The sequence below is a fragment of the Ctenopharyngodon idella genome, chromosome 7 (assembly GCF_019924925.1).
Source record: "Ctenopharyngodon idella isolate HZGC_01 chromosome 7, HZGC01, whole genome shotgun sequence".
Lineage (NCBI taxonomy): Eukaryota > Metazoa > Chordata > Actinopteri > Cypriniformes > Xenocyprididae > Ctenopharyngodon > Ctenopharyngodon idella.
Genome location: NC_067226.1, coordinates 23,796,262 through 23,808,200, shown reverse-complemented (window position 1 = coordinate 23,808,200; position 11,939 = coordinate 23,796,262). Strand labels below are relative to the sequence as shown.

At 36.4% G+C, this 11,939-nt stretch overlaps 1 protein-coding gene across 1 annotated transcript in view; it reads left to right on the top strand.

Annotated features, from left to right (window-relative positions):
* Positions 1-11,939, top strand: part of LOC127515234 (up-regulator of cell proliferation-like) — a 64,370-nt gene that overhangs the window by 35,153 nt on the left and 17,278 nt on the right. The window lies entirely within an intron of this gene.

The window sequence follows — 11,939 nt, the reverse complement described above, 5'->3', positions numbered from 1 at the left end:
CAGGTCTGTTTGAAGGGTGACAGGACAGGATAGAGGTTGTTTGGGCAGCAGTTGTACAATGTATATATTCCAAGTATGAGGGCCTGCTTCTCTCAGTTCTAAGGATAATCAATATGAGAATCTCTCTCTTTTTAAAGAAATCCGACAGCTTTCTGACCTCCCTATAGACAGCAACGTCATAACCAATTTCAAGGCTCAGAAATGTAGTAAAGACATTGTTAAAATAGTTCATGTGACTACAGTAGTTCAACATTATTGTTATGAAGCGACGAGGATACTTTTTGTGCGCAAAAACAAAACAGAGCTGACCAATTCTGAGGCGTTTTGACGTTGAACCTGGAAGTGCTGCACTGTGTTTCATAATTTTTGTTTTGTTTTTGCGCACAAAAAGTATTCTCATTGCTTCATAACATTAAGGTTGAACCACTGCAGTAACATGGACTATTTTAACAATGTCTTTACTACCTCTCTGGGCCTTGAAATTCTTTATGACGTTGCTGTCTATAGGAAGGTCAGAAAGCTGTCGGATTTCATCAAAAGTTTGAAGTGTTCCAAAGATGAACAAAGGTCTTACGGGTTTAGAACGACATGAGTCATTAATGAGTAATTAATGACAGAAATTTTCATTTTTGGGTGAACTAACCCTGTATTTCTGTGCCAAATACACTCCTTCAGAGTTTGTACAAGTTTCGGAAAGTTTTTTTTCGAGTATGGCCCTGTATTACATAATAAAGGGCGGAACTCCTTGTATGGGCACTTCTACGGGAAGAGCATGCGCATACATCAACCAGAGCAACAACAAGAGCACGTCCATCAATGTGCTTCATTTGGGTTACAGAAGTCATCGGCAGCACTTCACAGGACTTACTCGAGAAAGATTTATCTTTGTTTTTAGACCACAAAATCAACAATGTCACCAAAGAAGTGTGAGGTTGTGAGGGAAAGATAATATTGTTCTCCAAAGAACCCAGCGTTAAGAGAACTGTGGAGCTGAGAGATTTGTGCTCACGCATTACATTGATGCGATCTCGAAATTTGTCATTAAAATAACCATAGAAACCGCCTTAAATGAACTATCAAAATAAAGATAAAGTCCTGTCTGAAAGTTGCAATCAAGTTTTTATTGGTTAAAATGAATGGAGAATATCTCGTGTTTTTCCGTGGCTGCTCAAGCCCACAGGATCGGCGCTTATGGTTTTATAAACAAGGCCCAATTCAACACTGGATTTACAGATCGTTTGAAACTTAAAAAAGATGGAGCAGTCACAGCGGTAATGATACCGGCCATGAGTTGGAACCGCAGGTAAGTAAAACTGTATGTCTTTTATAAACCTGATAAAACTAAAGAGTCTTCTGAGATATGAAGGATGCTATACTACTCTATAGGTACTCAAAATTAACATGAGATTGGCCGAAACTGTGTGTGTTATGTAGCCTTTAACGTTGACAGCCCTAATATATATATATATATATATATCATTTATAATATATATAAATATATTATAATATATATTATATAGTTATATAGTAATATTTTAACCAAAGAATATTCTATTCCTTGCTGTTGCACTGTAAACATACTGTACACTGTGAATTATGAAAAGTGAAATTGTCCAACATGAAATTGTCCAGCCATGACTTCTTGTTTCACAGTATAATTATGAGAAAACACAAAGGCCAAATTCCCTTAATCATCCATCACAATGAGTAAAACCAAAGAATACAGTTCTAATGTGCAGCAAAAAATTCCCATTTTCACCATCCCATTAATTAAGAAGTTCCAATCAAATAAAGATGTTACAAATCTGCCTGAAAGAGGACGTTTGTCTATATTGTCTTGATGCACAGTGAGGAGGATAGTTTGAGTGGCCAAAGACTCTCCAAGGATCACAGCTGGAGAAATCAACTGAGAAATCCTCTGCTCTTATCCAAAAACAAACTCAGCATATTGAGTAGACAGACAATACTGGAACTTCAAACGGGACCAGGTTCTATGAAACTAAAAAAGGCAGAAAAAAGGATAAATGTACCCCATGCCCACGGTTGAATATACTGCTAGATCTTTGAAATTGTGCGCCTATTTTTCTGCCGGAGGTCCTGGACATCTTGTTCAGAAATATGGGATCAAAACCTGACCACCTCTGCTAGAAATCTTGATGATGGGCCACGGTTGGATCTTCCATCAGGACAGTGATCCAAAACAAACATCAAAATCAACACAAAAATGGGTCACTGAGCACAAACTGAAGCTTCTGCCATGGCCATCCCAGTTCCCTGACCTGAACTCTACAGTGGAGTGAACTGATGAGAAGAAGCACCAACATGATTCTGTAAGAAGGAATGGTCTCTGATCTCTTGTCAGGTGTTCTCCAAACTCATCAAGCACTATAGGAGAAGACTAAGGGCTGTTATCTTGGCAAAAGGAGGTTGCAAAAAATAATTAAATATAAAAGGGTGCCATTAATTGTGGTCAATGTATATTGGAGAAAAACATTTATTTCATAAAGATGTTTTCCCCCAATTTTCAGTTTACAATTCAGTTTACTTTTTGAATAAGAGATCAAAAGGATTAACAATGCAGATTTATTTTCACAGGCTTCTGTGTTCATATTGACCAAGGGTGCCAAAATTTCTGACAATGACTGTATATACCGATGAGCCAAAACATTATGACCAGCTAATTTGCTGTTGGTCCACCATGTACTGCCAAAATACTGCCGACCAGCAGAGGCATAGACTCTACACCCCTGAAGGTGTCCTGTGGTATCTGGCACCAAGATAAAGCAGCAGACCATTCAAGTCTTGTAGGTTGTGAGGTGGAGCACCCATGGATCAAACTTGTTGGTCCATCCCACATCCCACAGAGGCTCAATTTGTCTGGGGAATTTGGAGACCAGAGCAACACCTTGAACTTTCCATCATGTTCCTCAAATCATTCCTGAACAAAGTGTGCAGTGTGGCTGGTGCATTATCCTGCTGAAAGAGGCCACATCCACCACGGAACACCACTTTCTGGTGCCATCACTTCCCCAGGTAAACACACACGTTCATGGGCATCTACGCGATGTGGACCAGATGACCTTCTTCCACTGATTCAAGGTCCAGTTCTGATACTCGCGTATGTGCTTTTGATGGTGAACAGGGGTATGTATTCCTTCCATAACCATCATTGAAATTGCGACTTCTGGCTCGGACCAGACGGGATAGTCTTCGTTGCCCTCGTGTATCATTGAGCCTTGGGCGCCCAACACCCTGTCACTAGTTTGTGGTTTGTCCCTCAGATCAGATCTTTATTCCTGCCCTTTTCTCCTGCATCACATTATGAGAACTGATTGTTTGCTTACCATCTAATCTCAATATGTGGTCTTGTTAGGAGATGGCCAACAATATACACACATAGATTGTTTAGATAGATAGATAGATAGATAGATAGATAGATAGATAGAGAGATAGAGAGATAGAATTTCATAGTCTATTCAGAAAAGCATTAGAGTCATTGTGTTAGCTGTCATGGCTCTGCAGTTCACAAAACTGTAAAAACAATTTGGATATCGCTGTATATTATTTCCTCTGTTTCAGTAAACATCACAATAATAAAGTGTTTGCACACACATAGACAAGCTTTGTATTGCCTACAGACACTGTGTTTGTTGTCATAGCTAGAAATCTTTCTGAATCGTTTGTCGTCTTGTTTGATCAAACTGCTGTTTGCTCTGCCTGAGCCAAACTGAGAGCGGGGAGAGACAAGGTACGTGCTGTGGAACATGTGTGATGGCTGGGGAGGGGGCGGGAGGGGGCGAGGGCGGTAGAGTCTCGGCATAGTGACTCCGAGGCTTGGACCTTGTCATTGGTTTTGGGATGATTCAAAAAGAGAGGGGGGTTATGTGTGGGAGGAAGACCTAAAGACAGCCTTCCCCTTTTTACTAGTAAACAAAAGCCCTATTCTGACGGTGATTGTTTCTCATGGGGACGTAAGGTATTTTCAACATTTACAGGGGCTAGTCGGTGATTTTATTGCCGTCTGAACCCACAATGTCAGTGATTCCACCACCCGCGTAAAATCCCCCGCCGAATTACCTACTGTTTTTTTTTTTTTTTTTTTAAATCTCTGAGTTTAAAATAAATTCACTGTTTAAATCATTTTTGACCAATGCGGAGCACCGTAACTGTTGCGCGTTACTATAATTTGCATGCATTTTAAATATGTACACTTTTATTACTGAAATTCTGGGAAGTATTTACAAGAACAATATTTCATCACCGCTTCACGTAAGAGCACGTAAGAAATTGAAATGTGCCGTCATTGTGGCAGCAATTAATGCAATACAATTTAAAAAATAAAAAAAAACCTATGTGGGCTATTATAGCCTATACAATTATATACATTAAAAATATAAACCAAGCAGCTTTATGTTTACCTCATGTAAATAAGAGGCTGCATAAACTTATTCCCGCTAATTTCCATATTTTTTTAAAATGACATCCATCATTTTGTAATAAAATGCAAGACAGAAAACCATTTAAACTATAGCGTGAAATATCTTCCTGAGATTTAAATAATCAAATTATAAATAGGACATTATTAATTCCCTATTATTAAATTACATTTGAATCTATTCATATTATTCCATGCATATGACATTTTATTTACAGCAGACAATCGTGCGACTGACCACGTGATCAGCGCGTTCCCAGGTTCGTAGGACAAAACTTACAAAACTCGCTCCTCCACCGTGAATAAATCGCCAAGTAAATGTATTTTTTTTTAAATGTGAGTAAATGTATTTTTACAGGCGTCCACATGAGAAACAATTACCGTCCGAAAAGACAGCCAGAAGTTGGCAATGCAAAGATGTAGAGAGAGAGAGAGAGAGAGAGAGAGAGAGAGAGAGAGAGAGAGAGAGATCTGCATAGTAAACAGAAAATGACTATGCGTCCACTATCTTGATTCCTGAATGGGAAGAGAGCCAGATCAGGCTCCTTGTTTAAGGTTCAGTGGCGCGCCACAAGACAGGAAACTAACATGAAAGAATCGGGGACAGGGAGGTCGGAGCCACTAAGGTGGCCTGTCGGAAGTTATTGTTTCTGAATAAGAAGCATCCAGAATAATCATGAGTTCATCGGGTAGTGCTTTCTTTGTTACAAGAAACTGTTTGCCCCCCCACACACATACTGGTTTCCATGTTTTATGGGGACTTCCCATAGACATAATGATTTTTATACTGTACAAACTGTACTATAGTCTATACCCCATACACTAACCCTACCCCTACCCCTAAACCTACCCATCACAGAAAACACACACACACACACACACACACACACCATCTAAAAAGTTGGTGTCAGTAAGGGGGGGAATTAATTAATACCTTTATTCAGCAAGGATGCATTAATTTGGTCACAAGTGACAGTAAAACATTTATAATGCCAAAAAAGATTTCTTTTTTTAAAAAAATAATTGCTGCTCTGTTGAATCTATTTATCAAAGAATACTGAAAAAAATGTATTATGGTTCCCACAAAAATATTAAGCAATACAACATTGATAATAATAACTCGAGCATCGTCAGCATATTAGAATGATTTCTGAAGGATCATGTGACACTGAAGACTGGAGTAATGATGCTAAAAATTCAGCATGGTCATCAGAGGAATAAATTACTTCTAAAATATATTTAAATAGAAAACAGTCATTTTAAATTATTAAAATTTTTTCACTTTTTTTATTGCATTTTTGATTAAATAAAAGTCTTGGTAAGCATAAACTGTATCAAATAATTAAGTAAATTAGTTCAATTAAATTAGTAAATTAATTAAATAATACAAATACAAAACAGCTTAAATATTACAAAATGTCACATTTAAATGTGTATAAATAACTCATTTTTCTAAAGTAACACTGTCCAACAGCGACACCCGCAGGTAAAATTACAGAGGAAGTCTGCGTCTCTCTTGCCTCCCCTGAACCCATTGTGTTTTAACAGACCCCCTAAAGTGGGTTTGGGGTGGGGTAATTGAGAACGAATGAGGGAAAGTCACATGAGAGGAGGCAATGCCTTTATCACGCTATTGGATATGATTGGTTATAGTTGGATATATGATTGGTTATGGTTGGATATGATTGGTTTGTGCGATAAATCCCACCTTTTGTTTTCTTGCGCCTTCGCGAATTGGTCTGAATGAACAAAATGATGGTGTTACTGGGAAGACTAATTAAAAAGTAAGAAATCAACTCTCCCACTTAGATATCACCGCTTTATGTCACATCAAAATCAAACTTAAAATGGCCTAAAAACATGATGACTGTGAGGGGTTTTTAGTGAGCAATCAGCTTGGTGAAATAAAAAAAGTACATCTTCGTGTGTGTGACCAGTGTTTACTAAGCTCTGATGACTGATGAACTGAAAAAAAGTTATTAGAAATATAATAAATATAATAAAATAAAAGTATTAAAAATAACAGCTAAACATCAGTTCACAAATAAAATAAATTGCTTAAATTGTTACTGCCTTTATTTATTATTTTGGAATAAATGTAAAAATGCGTAAAAAAAAAAACACTAACTTGATGAGATTCAGGTATACTTGGTTTTAATAAATGGAACATTAATTACATTGTTAATGTAAAAATACAAAATAGAATTGTATTTTTTTTTTTTTTGTGTATGTTATGTAATGTAGTGTTTATTTAACCAGGAAAATGTGACAACAAGTGTAACTGGGAAATAAAATTTACATTTGAGATATATATATATATAACATTATGACGACTGACAGGTGAAGTGAATAACACTAGTTATCTCTTCATCATGGCACCTGTTAGTGGGTGGGATATATTAAGCAGCAAGTGAAAATTTTGTCCTCAAAGTTGATGTGTTAGAAGCAGGAAAAATGGGCGAGCGTGAGGATTTGAGCGAGTTTGACAAGGGCCAAATTGTGATGGCTAGACAACTGGGTCAGAGAATCTCCAAAACTGCAGCTCTTGTGGGGTGTTCCCGATCTGCAGTGGTCAGTATCAAAAGTGGTCCAAGGAAGGAACAGTGGTGAACCTGCGACAGGGTCATGGGCGGCCAAGGCTCATTGATGCACGTGGGGAGTGAAGTCTGACCCGTGTGGTCCAATCCAACAGACGAGCTACTGTAGCTCAAATTGCTCAAGAAGTTAATGCTGGTTCTGATAGAAAGGTGTCAGAATACACAGAGCATCGCAGTTTGTTGCGTATGTGGCTGAATTTGAGGTGTTGACTTGGCCTCCAAATTCCCCAGATCTCAATCCAATTGAGCATCTGTGGGATGTGCTGAACAAACAAGTCTGATCCATGGAGGCCCCACCTTGCAACTTACAGGACTTAAAGGATCTGCTGCTAACATCTTGGTACTAGATCCCACAGCACACCTTCAGGGGTCTAGTGGAGTCCATGCCTCGACAGGTCAGGGCTGTTTTGGTAGCAAAAGGGATACCAACACAATATTAGGAAGGCGGTCATAATGTTATGCCTGATCGGTGTATATAAAAACATTAATAAAACCGTAAGGACTTCGCCTCCTTATTTCAGAACACCACTGCACGTTTGCACTGTACATTGCACACACACACACACACGCGCGCGCGAGCACTCAGGTTTGTTTTGCTATCAAAGTGAGGACATTCCATAGGCGTAATGGTTTTTATACTGTACAAACTGTACATTGTATCCCCCTACACTACCCCTAAACCTACCCATCACAGAAAACAGTCGACATTTTCTCATTTTACCTTTTTGCATATCATTATATAAATTTGTGTCCTCATAAATCACAAAAACGCGCACACACACACACGCACACGCACGCACGCACACGCACACTACATTGATATCCCATTTTATATCCCAACTTTAGTGCATCACTCCAAAAGTATTATGTTGTTGTAGTGCTGTCATAGGGATAGATAAAAATTTGAAGCTCTTTCTCTGTTTCAAAATAGGGGTCTGCAAGCCAAAAGAGGAAAGTGGCAGATTATTTGGCAGCGTTCTCCTACACATGGCCTGCTGGTGACTCTGCTACTCTAAACAACCTGACTGATTGTTTCAGGAAGACCCCTTCCTCTCGCCCTAGACCCTGGTACCCACCCCTTCATCTTCAGCTATAAATATTACACCGCTCTTTTGGACATGTGGGGATTTTAATAGACTGGAAAGAGCTTCATCTACAGATAAAATTTGCACTTTACAATGATAAGATGGCCAGCTTTTACTATCTGAGGCATGTAGGGATATTTCTAGTTTTGGCATTTGCCGTGAATCACATTCTTTTTTATGTATTAATTCAGTATTTTTCATAATTCATTCAAACTGCTTCTTCAACAAATTCTAGTGTAATTTCAAACAACCTCCATATCATTCACCAGCTTAACCGTTTTCTTTCCTGATGCACATTTCTTAATGCATTTGCAAAGCTTTCAGTTAATGCAAGAGAGTCAGAAACACACTGTGCATAAAGACACATAGTGTACATTTCCCTCAACACTAATAAACATAGGTTAAGAACATTTTAAAATTAGTTGATAGGCTTGTGTGTAATGCGCTACCACTGACATAGTTGTTGTTAGATAAGTACTCCTTGTTCTGGCTGTTTCACAGTCTTAAACAGCAGATGCATGCTAATCATGTCACTATGCCAAATTCACAGTTAAACCATTTAGAGAATGACTGACAGCCAGCCAACGGACAAAAGGAAATCCTGAGGTCATTTCATGAATGAAGACAACGGTACTTAAACAACTGCTGAAACTAACAGAGAAACCAATAATTGCAGTTACAAGTGTCTTACGTAACATTTCATAAATGTTCATAATACACATCAACAAAAATGTTAAACCTGTGAGCTTAGTAAGGTTTTGGCAACAAACTTGGAAAAAAACTTTGCAACACTTAAGTGAGTAATTCATATATATATATATATATATATATATATATATATATATATATATATATGTATGTAAATACACACTATATATTACACTATTTGCATGCTATTCTTAAGCATTAAAAATCTACACATATTGACAATATGTATAGATTTTTAATGCTTAAGAATAGCATGCAAATAGTGTAATATATAGTGTGTATTTACATATATATATACACACTACCGTTCAAAAGTTTGGAATCGGTAAGATTTTTAATATTTTAAAGTTTCGTCTGCTCACCAAAGCTGCATTTATTTAATTTAAATACAGTAAAAACAGTAATATTGTGAAATATTATTACAATTTAAAATAACTGTTTTCTATTTTAAAATATTTTAAAATGTAATTTATTCCTGTGATGGTAAAGCTGAATTTTTAGCATCTTTACTCCAGTTTTCAGTGTCACATGATCCTTCAGAAATCATTCTAATATGCTGATTTGCTGCTCAATAAACATTTATTATGTACAATTGTACAAAATATTTGTGTACGTTATTTTTTTTTCAGGATTCTTTGATAAATAGAAAGTTCAAAAGAACAGCATTTATTTGAAATATAATCTTTTGTAACATTATAAATGTCTTTACTGTCACTTTTGATCGATTTAATGCATCCTTGCTGAATAGAATTCATTTCTTAAAAAAAAAAGAAATAAAGATAAAAATTCTTACTGACCCCAAACTTTTGAACGGTAGTGTATAATGTTACAAAAGCTGTATTTCAGATAAATGCTGTTCTTTTGAACTTTCTATTCATCAAGGAATCCTGAAAAAAAATAATGTACACAAATATTTTGTACAATTGTACACAATAAATGTTTCTTGAGCACTAAATTAGCATATTAGAATGATTTCTGAAGGATCATGTGACACTGAAGACTGGAGTAATGATGCTGAAAATTCAGCTTTGCATCACAGGAATAAATTACTTTGTGAAATATATTCAAACAGAAAACAGTTATTTTAAATTGTAATAATATTTCACAATATTACTGTTTTTACTGTATTTTTAATTAAATAAATGCAGTCTTGGTGAGCAGACAAAACTTCTTTTAAAAACGTTAAAAATCGTACTGATTCCAAACTTTTGAACGGTAGTGTATATATATATATATATATATATATATATATATATATATATACACAAGGATATACAAGAAAAAGTTGAATGCAATGACATTGCCAGCCTCCACTCACCTACAGTTATCCGTACAGTCTTGTGTCCAGCTTGAATCATAACTACACACCCACAAACAGTTTAACCTCTTTAGGTACAGGGTTTTATTTTTCCATTCTAACCGCAGTATTTTGCATCAGGGACTTGTCATTTCAGTTCGTTTTGAAATGTCTTCCATCTCCAGATTTGTGTCTGATCTTAAGTGTTCATCTTTAAGTCTATCTCAAGTCAAAACATTCAATTTCAGGCCAGCATTCACATTTCCCTTATCATGCGTTGTTTATCGTAGTCTATTCTTTGACCTTGTGATCTGTTTTCATGCATGCTGATGCTTTTTCCATGTTTCTATTATCTACCTGCTATGTCTTTACCTTGTTTTAGTAATGGTTTAAAGATTTTTCCTTAATTTCCTGCATTTTGTTTCAAAATTAAATATCTGTTTGCTAAATTGTACAGCTTCTTAATTTAGCTTCATTTCTATATAAAACAAGTAATTTAATTTAGTGTTTAAATGAACTAAGGGCCATCTCAAGCATAGTGCCTCGTACAGAAATATGCAAGGACTAATCCTACATAATAGGTCAAAAACAACTGTGTTTACAAAACCAGTTGTTTATACTTATACAGGTTGTTTTCTTTTCCCTGACAATGGCATCCAGTCTATCCAGAGATATTTTAGGGTTTGTTTCTGCTTTGGTACCGTTAATGACAGAGTGATGCATTATACTACTCCTGCCAGTGTTGTTTCTCTGGTTGCATAGGTTTTTGTTTATCTTCACGTGTATGGGAAATAGACAGACGAGGATGACTATTTCTGTCCATTTGGAAACAACTTAGAGAAACAAAAAGGCTGTAACCTCCAATCAAAAGGTTATGGAGATAAACTACACAACAAGAGGAACAAATAATAGGATGTCAAATATATAGTTTTCTACAGCATTATTCAAGACATATGATCTCTAAATAACCAGTTAATAGTTCCCTGTTGAAAAAAAAACAAAAAAAACAGCATATGCCGATTAGGTATGTTTTGAAGCATGGAAGCTGGTTTGAGCTGGTCAAGTGCTGGTCCTAAGCTGGTCCTAAGGAACTATAGCTCCAGCTCAGGACCAGCACTTGACAAGCTTAAACCAGCTCATGACCAGCTAAGGACCAGCATAAACAAGCTCAAACCAGCTTCCATGTTTCAAAACATACCTAACCAGCATATGCTGTTTTTTTCAACAGGGTTGTAACATGACGCATTTCAATAAAACATATGCAATACTCAACCTCTAGTTTGGCATTTGTTGAACAACCAAATTTTCTCATGAATTAATAAACTTACGTAACAGAACGTAGCTTACCTTTTTCCTAACCTTGGCCAAAGTTAGCAGTCCTCTCCACATTCAAAATTGAATGGGTCTAAGGACATACTTCCAGAACACTGGCGCCCTCTGCTGATGAACTGACGGTTAGCGCTCCAAACGCTTTTGGCAAATGTAGCCTTTCGTTAAACGTACAAAAAGAAAACAATCTTTTTAACCTTTTTTTTTTTTTTTTTTTTTTTTTAATTATTTATCAGCAAAAACTGTAGTTTCATACATTTAATTTTGTTGTGGTCTCAAATCACTGTTATTTACTCTCATCAATTGTCCAAAACCGTTTAAATTTAAATCTCAGCGATGTCTCGTCTCGCTTATAGAGCCAACAGTACTTTTTAGTTTTACAGTACTCAGTTTTGTATATATTGACGCTATTAATTTTATGTAATGTTCATAATTATCACCATTTGTTGTCTGTAAAGCAGAAAAGATTCGTGAAGATCGCGAATTTG